Consider the following 11189-nt stretch of genomic DNA (forward strand, 5'->3'; position numbering starts at 1 on the left):
GTACAACGCGAGCTTGGTCTTCGTCTGTAAGCTGCGGGACTTTAGCTGGTTACGAAGTCCGTAAAAAGCCCGACTCGCAGCTGCAATACGCCTTTTAACCTCGCGGGTAACATCATTATCGCAAGTCACTAGAGTTCCAAGGTACACAAATTCATCAACTACTTCAAAAATATCACCACCTATCACCACCTCACTACCAACATCACCTATGGGTCCACGATGTCTACCAGCGACCATGTACTTTGTCTTCATGGTATTGATAATGAGCCCAATTCGCGTTGTCTCCCTTTTAAAAGGCACGTATGCCTCTTCCACGGCTCGGCGATAAATCCCGATTATGTCGATATCGTCCGCGAAACCAAGGAGCATATACGAACGTGTGATAATAGTGCCACTCCTATGCACGCAAGCTCTCCTTATTGCTCCTTCTAACGCTATGTTGAACAATAGGTTTGAAAGTGCATCGCCCTGCTTCAATCCGTCTAAGGTTACGAAGGATGTGAAAATCTCATCCGCAACACGTATACTTGATTTCGATCCTTCCAACGTTGCACGAATCAGTCTAATCAGCTTCGTCGGAAAGCCATGTTCCATCATTATTTCCCACAACAAGTTTCTTTTAACTGAATCGTACGCGGTCTTGAAATCAATGAACAGATGATGAGTCTGCAAGTTGTACTCCCGGAATTTATCGAGGATCTGTCGCAGGGTAAACATTTGATCCGACGTCGATCGGCCCTCACGAAAACCAGCTTGGTATTCGCCGACGAAGGACTCTTCAAGCGGTCTCAATCTGTTGAACAGAATACGTGACATTATTTTGTACGCCGAATTGAGGAGTGTTATTCCTCCAATCTATGCCCTTTTTGAAGAGAGGGCAAATGAGGCCATCCATCCAGCTAGCAGGTAGTTCTTCTTCCTCCCATATCCTTAGTAGTATATGGTGAATTATTCTATGCAGCTGCTCACTACCGTGCTTGAGAAGTTCGGCCGGGAGCTCATTCTTCCCAGCAGCCTTGTTGTTCTTCAGCTTTTTAATCGCCTTCTTAACCTCATCTAGAGATGGAGGCTCCACAGCTTGACCGTCGTTGTCGATGTATGAACATCTGTTCTTCGATGCTTTATCGTTCCCTCCATTCAGTAAAGTTTCGAAGTGCTCTTTCCACCTGGCAGCCACCACCATTTTATCTGTCAGCAAATTACCTTCACGGTCGATGCACATGACGGGAGACGGCGCTTACTTTCTCCGCACGCCATTGACAGTTTCATAGAATCGTCGCATATCGTTCTGTTCCATACAGTTTTGCGCCTCGGCTATCACATTCTCATCAAACTCTTTTTTCTTCCTGCGATGGATTCGCTTTTCGGCTGATCTTGCTTCCCTGTACCGCTCTTTGTTCAGCCTGGTACCAGACACTAACATCCGACGTCTGGCCACGTTCTTCTCATCCGTCACCCTCTGGCACTCCTCGTCGAACCATCCGCTTCTGGGGCGTCTTCGAGCAGTACCTATCACTTCTCGCGCTGTTTCACTCACCACTCCATGGATTGCATCCCATAGATTGTTGAGGTTTTCGCTCACATTGACCTCACTTATCCGCTCGTCCAGCTTTTGGTGGTATTCAGCTGTAACACCGTCTGCTGAGAAACACTGGATATTGAATCGCATTGTTCGCTGTGGTCTTGAATTCGCTACAGTTGATAACCGCGCTCGAATTTTACTGACAACGAGGTAGTGATCCGAGTCAATGTTAGGACCCCTGAAACTCCTAACATCGATGACATCTGAGAAATGTCGGCCATCCACCAGAATATGGTCTATCTGGTTGCAAATATCACCATTTGGATTCCTCCAGGTGTGCTTCCGAATATCCTGGCCAAATGAAGATCTTAAAACAATTCAAAATACTTCACATCGTAATTTTCAGATATCTCCTAGAATACTTAACCGATTTGTATGATTTTTCAGAGTAGCTCCTTATCATCTAGCTATACAAACCCACATTTTATTTTTTGATAAATTGACGTAAAAAAAAGGCGGCAAAGACATCTTATATGGAGCATGTCAGTCCCCCAATGAATATCTTAATATCTTTTAAACTCAATCACCAATGACAGATATCAACATGGATTCTTAAACTAGAAGAGATTTTTGAGAACTTGTGAAAAAATGGTGCATATCAAGAAACAAACAAATTATAAAGCTTTGAATATTTAAAAATGAAGCTGCCGGTAGAGGGGTTAATATCAGAAATTGGAAAATCGAAAATAATGCGACTTTTATGCATTTAGGCGTATAAGTCACTTTTGCAGCTAAAAAGACACATATTTGAAAATAAATTCTTACGTCATTATGAGCAAGTTAAGCACAGACATAACAGTTAGAACAATAATCAATTTAAGAAATAATACCGTGAACTTTAACAACAAATGCTGAAAATACTGATTTTCGCATTACGGAAACTAGGTGGCGGTAGTGCACAAACGTCAAACTCTAACAAAGGCAATACGAGCGCCACGAGTGAGCATGTGAAACACTACCAAATATTAGAATTGAGTACTATTTTGTTGTAAGGTGATTTAAATATCAGTGTTATGTCTGTTTGTCTGTGATTTGAATAGAACTTGTAAGTTTTTCATGGAAAATAATGAAATTGGCGCCTGTGATAGTTTTGCGATTATGCGTATATTAAGTGCCATTTGCGTCAATTAAAGATCTCTCGATCAAGAACAACTTCCCCTTCCATATCAAGGAACTGAAATCGCTTGGTCTTCCAGTTTTATGTCCCGCAGCTCCGCACATTCAACGCACTGTGGCATTTAGGCGGGAAGTGATTTTTCTTTTACGTTCGTTTTCTCTAGGTCAACAATATGGAAGGGCCATGGGGCAACTATTCGCAAACCTGTCCCCCGCAGTAGTGGAAGATGTGGGTTTTTTGGTAATTGAATTTAGCTATTAAGCGGGGCACGAAGTCGATATCAATACGGAAATGCGCTTATCGGGATGATGATCGTATCGGGCGGTGGTGGTGCAAAATGTTTCATGCGATCGTTTGCTGAAGCTTTGCAAAAATCATTAGGTGTATCAGAAAAAAAATGTTCGAAAATGCATGGTACAGTCACCCCAGGGTCATTTGTCAGAATAAAACATAATTACAAATAATAGTGGCATTGCAAAATTTAGTTATTTTGGAGAATACACATCAAAATGTGCGATATTTGCGAAAAAGTGTCGATTTCTATAGAAATTAGAAATTTTGTCCATCCCACAAATGCTCCCGTTGGAACTAGCTATGCCAATTCACTAGTTACATAAATTTGCGCTATAATGACATCAACTCTTGAGAAAGCGTAAATTGTGCATTTTGATCCACCCTCCCCAACTGCTGATCGCCACTGGCGGTGGAAATTTTGCGGAACTATAATGCCGTTGAGCGTGGGGGGAAGACTTTTGCACGTTGACTCACAGCATGGGTGCGATAATGCGATAACCGTCAATCGAATGTGTGCCAACTAATTAGATCTTCACGGCACGACCAGTTTGCAAACAAATCTGCCTATGTGACGATTGGCTCGTGAGTCTTATTGATCGTAGGCATATCTATGACTTTTTATTGATTTGCATTGATGACGGAACAAAGTGCCAATACACCCAATGTTTCATTCAGAGTGTTTGAATCCAATTTAAAAAGCACTCAGGAATATGTTTCTGGATATCAATTAATCCAACACAGGTGAACTTTCTAGGCACTTTTTTTTAAAGTCTCACAATCAGAATTTCAAACTATAGAAACCTTTTCTTCTTTTTCTTCCTCTTTCTCAACTGGGACAGAGCCTGCTTCTCAGCTAGAAATACCACGATGCGCTTTCACAGTTATGAATTAAGAAATTTCTTTGGCAATTTTTATTTGTATCAATTCAAACATTACATTCAATATTCACATCTACCTGTTCTGTGTAGGATAACGTTATTATCCTTGTTCGGCAAAATTGGATTAAGCTATTATTACCATTTTGTTAACAACATACAACATTTCATTTGTCGTAGCAGATATTTTTGGAAGAGAAAAAAATGTTTATAACTAAACTAACCTACATTAGGAGCGTATCGTGGCGATGAAAGATTGCAACAATTTTAATCTAAATAATTTGTATCTCTTATTTTTTAATCTCCAAAACATTTGTACAATCTACTATAGATGACACGCAGGCTTCGTCCTTTGACGAAGAGGCTTGTGTCATCCGCAAACAAAGATTTTTGACATTCGTGAGTTAACCTATCTAAGTCAGAGATGAAAATGTTGTACATTATTGGTCGCACAATACTGTCTACAGGAACATAAGCTCTTACATGAAGTGTTGCAGACTTGGAGTTCTCATAATTAACCTGAATTAACGATGTAACTTTTTTTAAATTTAAAATACAGTCATTTTTTCATTCTTTCTAACGGTAGTACATTAACATTATTTTATTCAGTTGAACTGTCCTTCAGTCTAAACTTCCTTCAAAATTGCCAATTATATTTTCAAACACAACCAGACAGTTGAATATCGTGTTGTATAATTAAATCTTGAAGCATGCAAATGTGCTCTACGGTAACATTTACATGCGACACGCAAAGTCTTCAGCGCAGCTAATGTGTCCTGTGAACCGTGACGTGGAATCCATTGGAAACTTATCACGACGTATGTTCATGTTCGCGTCAGAATGGTATGTTATTATTCTAGTTTGCTTGTTCGATATTTTGGTATCGATATTTTTTATTCAATATAGGGTTTCGTTCTACATCGTCGTAAGCACTACTATTCGTCGTATCAAACTTTAAATGTTCCACTACGGCGGATATTCCAACTTACCTGCAACATAGATTCATTTCAAGTGCAATTTTGTGAAAGCTGTTATGGTTTGTACACTTGTACACCAAAAATGCAATAAAACTACTGTATTTCGGTAGTTCAATTATCCACTTTGCACTTTTTCATCGAAACCGCATGGACGAACACGAATTTGAGAGAAATGCTTAACGATCGACTGAGCCACACCACTTTCCAACACAAGTTTCTTCCCGCCCCCGTGGGTGACTTACTTCGCCAGGCACTTATTTTCACTATGGAAACCTTCGTACTTCTTCATTGAAGGATTTCATTCCAATCACATGCCGTAAAACTTCAATAAATCACCAAATTTTACGAAATTTCCTCAACCGCCGCGTTTAATTGAGAATGTAAACAAAGTTCAATTCGTCGTACTGAGAAAAAAAAAGCTTGTGCGAATCAATGTGTGCGCGACGCTCGACGTAAAAATACGGTTCCTTTGATTGTGTTGTTGTCGCTGTACTGTGAGCAAATGCCATAATTGTACGGTCAAAAGGAATTGTGTTCATATGTTTGGGATGAATTTTGATGACGAACAATTAATTTCAAAGGAAATTAGTATATTCCACCATGCTGAAAGAATGGAGAGAGATGCCCGTAGATCTATATATTCTAGTAAAACATTTTATTATAGCGTTGATATATTGTATTTTAACCACTCAATACATCACAGTGAGTCGTAAGTTGTGAGACGAATCTGGAAACTGATTGCGACGGAGTTGAAAACGATACGACGGATTGAGAATACGGTAAGATGCATTTTCTTTGCATTATTTCCAAAAAGAGATCAAGATTTATCAAAATGTTTTTGTACAATGCTGAAGCCGTTTTGAGAAAGAATTGTTTGGCATCGGTTTGTATCAGCATCTTTCACTGCAATACTGGGAAAATTACAGTTCTCACTGATCAATGCTTAATACGATGGATGCTAGCACATCACCCTATCGGTGATATCGATATTTCCTTCCGATATATCATAAACTAATATATATAGAAAACAATTGTGAGGTTTTAGCATAAGCACTGGCATAAGCATTAAACATTTGTAGGTAATGACTGTTTATTTTATAAAGTGGACACTTTGTTTATGCTATATCTTTTTTATTTATTGATAAATCGTAGTCAGTTTTCTGTACATCGTTCTACTATTATTCTACAATGCTACAAAAATATACGATCTCAGAAAATGCTTTTGGTTGAAGAGCTAAAAAGTTTTTCGAAAAACTCCTAAGAAAAGCTGTTAGTCGAAGTTTACAATTATTTTTCGCAAAACAAAAACCCAATTTTTTATAAACAAATTGTATGTTTGTATCCTTTATTATTCTACTACAGCTAATAGCTTGAAAAAAAAAAAACAATTATATTCCACCTTTCTTTGACATGACGTAACTTTAGTGATTTACCCATTTCTGGCTAAATTTGCTGATACACCATCCTTTCACTCCCAGCAAAAGAGAAAAGTAAAAAGCGTGTTCAAAACTAGTTTGGATTACTAAAGAATCTTTATTTGTACAAACGAGAGCTAAATCGTGAGTTTAAACCACAGTCTTAGGTATAAATTTTACTCTTTATAGTAGTTTTACTAAAAAAAATCTCATACTTTTAAAATCATTTACGCATATTTATCGATCTACAGCAAATTGTAAATGGTTTTCTCCGAATATTTTAATTGGTAATCTCAGAATAACATATTATGAAGATAATATGTGGAAAATAAAATCGATTTTATTATAGCAGTATTGCCAGTTTTGAAGATTGTGAATGTACTTTGAAAGGTCTTCTAAGAATAAAGCAATTGTGTTTATATTGTGCTTCAAATGTAACGTGGGAACTAAATAAGGACTCTTTGAAAGCGTAAGTCATTTTTCATATTAATACTATATTAGCACTTCCGTCAGGACGTACTTTTACACAAAAAATTCTACTCATATCAGATCCCTTCAAATTTTAAATATTTTTCTCTAAAAAATATAGGGAAAAAATGATTTAACTATATCTTGAAAATTGTTACTCCAAAAATAACTTGATTTTTTCCATCAGGTTTCTGATTGATAATGCTTTCGAAGAACAAGCCTTTTTTGAAAATAAAAAATATAAATTGTCGAATTTTCCAGCCAATTTCTGACAATCACTGATTATGATAACCTCCAAAAATCGACCGTTCTAATCGTTGTTCCATATTCGTGTGAAATTTAATTATTTTGGAGAATTTTTATTATTACAACATTGTACAATACTAGTTGAACTATGTGCAGAAAACCGACTGAAAGTTCATTGATAAATTAAAAAGATACAGCATGCACAAGGTGTCCACTTTATAAAATGAACAGTCCTTAGTACCTACAACCCTAGACCTGAGAGGGAGAAACCAATACGAAATTTGTGTGCGTCAAGGTGAGCCGAGATTCTGGTGTCACGAACTGTCAGTGTGAGCCACCTACTAAAACAATGGACTAACATGATAAAAGCATATTTTTGCATTTTGTTGAGAGCGACAAAAAAGTTTCTACACATCCAAAAGCAATGTCACAATAGCATTTTTGATTTGAATTAACCCTCTAATACCCAAATTTTTGTTTTCGATCTAAATATTATTTTTCGATATCTAAAATCATTCTAAACACGGTTTGGGCAATGATTTATTTTTCTTCGCAAATTTTTGAATTTTGGTTTTTGATTTTTATTATTTTTATTTTTGAACATCCCTATCCTTTTCAATTTTTTCTTGAAGCCTCTTCTGGTTACTGATTTTTGACAATAATAAAAATTTGAGTTTTTACTATACTTTTGAAAATATGAATTTTTTAATTTTTTTCTGGAACATTTTTTATTTTCCGTGTAACTAACGGAAAAACAAATTTGAAATCATTTCAATACCATCAGGCTCTTCTTCTGTAATAGATGGATCGTAGAAAAATATAAAAGGTACGATTTTTCATAATACACGTTAAATGAATCCCAGGCATTTGTAGGTTATATAAGAATACAATTTTTCAAACAATTTTCAAAAATACAAAAAAGTTTCAAAAATTTTTAAAAACTTTTCTTATATGCGTGTTATGAGTCAAGGTTTAGGCCAAAAATAAAATCATTTTAATTTCCGAGCTACGAAAAAATACACAAAATTCCAAAGTGTACCCCGTCTAAAGGCGGGGTTGGGTATTAGAGGGTTAAAAAAACAGTAGTGAAATATGCATATTTTTACTCTTTGACGGATTTCACGCCAACTCGACACGCGATTGGCAGCACCCCTTCAGAATTCAATGAAACTTTCTGGATGTCAAAAGTATGTGAAACTAAGATACTTTGCATATTTTGTTTTTTTTTTTTAAATCGATATAGACTAACATTTGAAAAGGGTCAAAGTTTTTTTTTTTACTTTTTTTTTATAAACCCGTATAACTCGAAAACGGTAAGACCTACAAAAAAGTATTGTATGGGGGACTGTCGTGAAATTTCCTGAAGTTTTAGAAAAAAATATTGAAAAAATAAAAAAAAAATTTCTACACCGAAAAAACAATGATTCAAAACTTTAAGGTCGATTTAAAAAAAAAACGGCCATTTCAGATTTTGATCATCCTTAGGCAAAAAGTTTCGTAATTAAATTTACTAAAAGTCGTCCATACATTGCAAATTGGGCATATTTTAGGGAAAAAAGTTTTTCTAACAACAAATTTTTTGAACCCAAATTTTTTTTTTATTTATTTTTATTTCGCTTTAAATAGTTTAGTATGCTCATATTTTGAAGTGATAAATGAGTTTTAATCACAAAATAGATTATATTTGTTTTATTGGGAGTAGTTAAAAGAAATAAAACGGAATTATACAGAGTTTTTTTTTTAATTAAATACAATTGATCTCGCACCAAACCGCTTATGAGAAAATGAACTCCGTCTAACAATCTGATGGGTTTGCAATGGTTGGAAAGATATCACAATAATATTTTATTTCTTATTTGGTCAAAGCCAATCCTAACAGGTGTCTGGAAAGGGTCAATATTATGCTTATAAAAAAAGTCGTGTTTTTTTTATCATGCATCATTATTTTTATTATTGCTATATATCCTGAAACGTAGTATCTGCACATGAATATTTACATTATTTTTGGGCTTTACTGAATAAATTGAATATTTTTGGTTCATCCTCTGAATTGGTATACCGTTTGGCTGCAATTTGTGTATCACTAATAGGCATAAAACAATGATATTTTTGGGTACCAGGGACAGTTTTAACCTCATCAAACAATTCCATCAATTCCTCTGACATTTTAACATACTGTTCATTAGATATATAACAGACATTTAATTTGGTGATACATGTATCAGTTTGTTTCACTGCCCAGTCGAATAGTTCTCGCGGAGTTGCGATTGTGTTTCCATAGTCTTTTGCAAGACTTGCTCTTTTTGCCATTCGCTTGAGAGTGCCACCAATAGCGTCACAGGGGCCTTTGCCGTGGGATGTGGCAAAAAAGTGCCATTCTGCTTCCAATCCATATATTTTCTTGAAATTACATAAGCTGGCAATTTTTTTTTTTATTTTTATAATGAGCTGCAGCTCCATCTGACATAAAAATAACTTTTGAGAAATTTATTTTTTGTTAAACAAAATTTATCAATTTTGAAATAAATAGCTGAACTGCTACTGTATCATGCATCAACACTTCTGATATTATAATAAAACTAACGTTTTCCAATTTATTATCTTTTTTATGGTAAATCTCGAATGGGTGTATCGTTGCTTGGGAATTATTCCAGTGATATCCTTAAGCAGCGTTATGTATGATAAAACTATAATTTTCATAAAAGTCGCTAATTACCAGTATTTCAACTTGTTTTAAGGAGTTTTTTTTTTGTTTCGTAGAAAAGAAGACTGTTCTTTGCAAATAAAATCATGAGTTATTAGCTTATCAACTTTCTCCACGAAATACGTAACAAATTCTTCAACAGGCTTTATTATAGTTTCTAAATTACAGCGATCGGTGGTGAGCCATTGCTGAAAAACTACATCTTCTTTGTCGCTTTCCTCTAAAAGCGAGATTAGTTCTCCTGTAATATTTTCTTTGGAATTACACTTTTCACATTCTCGAAAAAAACAATCAGTCGTTCTTACTAACTAAGCCTAAGAGAAAATGTCAATAAAAATTAAATGGGAAGCTATATTTATACTAGAAATATGTCAAATGCAAGCTTTCATTCCATATTATGTGTGTAAAATATCAAAACTGAGCTAAAACCATTTTTTAGTTTTGAAAATCCTGTTGGTCAATATAGGCCAACGGAACCAGTTTCGGCCAGAGATTTAACTTCGGTTCCCAAATTGGCCAATTGCATTGATTTCTCATGAGAGTGGCCAAATTAGGAGTGCCCTGGCCAAATTAGGTGTATGGGAGTTATAATTATAATGAAAATGAATTGTTTTTCTTATGTTTTGAATCAATTTCGTCGAGTAAATGAATGTAGCTCTATCATATGAATGTGATCTACTGAACACAAAAGGTTTCATGCTGATTGCTTATGTAAAACGGTGTATAATCCACTATGGCTACAACAGGCGTATGGCCAAAACCGGCGCTTCTACCCTATATCCCATAGCACGTATGTGTTCGATCATTGTTGGTGGGTGACAAGTTTCGCAACTGGCTACGCCTGCACTTAGGATTGTTTATACCGGCGCAACATCTCGAAATGTTAATGCGCGATAAATCTTGTTGATCCATCTTTAACTTCTATTCACAAATGACTTAGATAAAATGAAAAGAGTTTTATTGACATCAAGCTTAAATAGTTATATGCATAGGTAGAACGACAATTATAAGTTAAATACCTATCTTTCTATACACTCACGCGGTGATTGTTGAGTAACTCAGGTCGTTAACGGACATTTTAGGTAGATAACAATACAAACATTATTTATTATTCATCTGGCTTGTAACACAGGTACGTTTAGTAGTATTTTCTAGAAGAAAATTTAATGGGGTATGGATCAGGTTGTTCCTTTTCAATGTTTGCAATCTTTCGAACCATAAAAATCCGTCGGGTTGTTAGACGGAGTTGATTTTCTCATAGGCAGAGGCGAAATCCATAGATTGCCTTCATTTAAAAAACATAATCACTGCATAATTCCGTTTTTTAACTATTCTCAATAAAAAATACAATTTATTTCTGATTCAAACTCATTTATCACTTGAAAACACGATCATATTTGACGGTTTAGAACAAAATCTTTGAAAAAAAAAATCAGTTTTGGACTTGAAAAATTCGTTGTTAGAAAAACTTTTTTCCCTTAGATATGCCCAATTTGCAATGTATGGACGAC

This window comes from Aedes aegypti, chromosome 2, assembly GCF_002204515.2.
Source record: "Aedes aegypti strain LVP_AGWG chromosome 2, AaegL5.0 Primary Assembly, whole genome shotgun sequence".
Classification (NCBI taxonomy): Eukaryota; Metazoa; Arthropoda; class Insecta; order Diptera; family Culicidae; genus Aedes; species Aedes aegypti.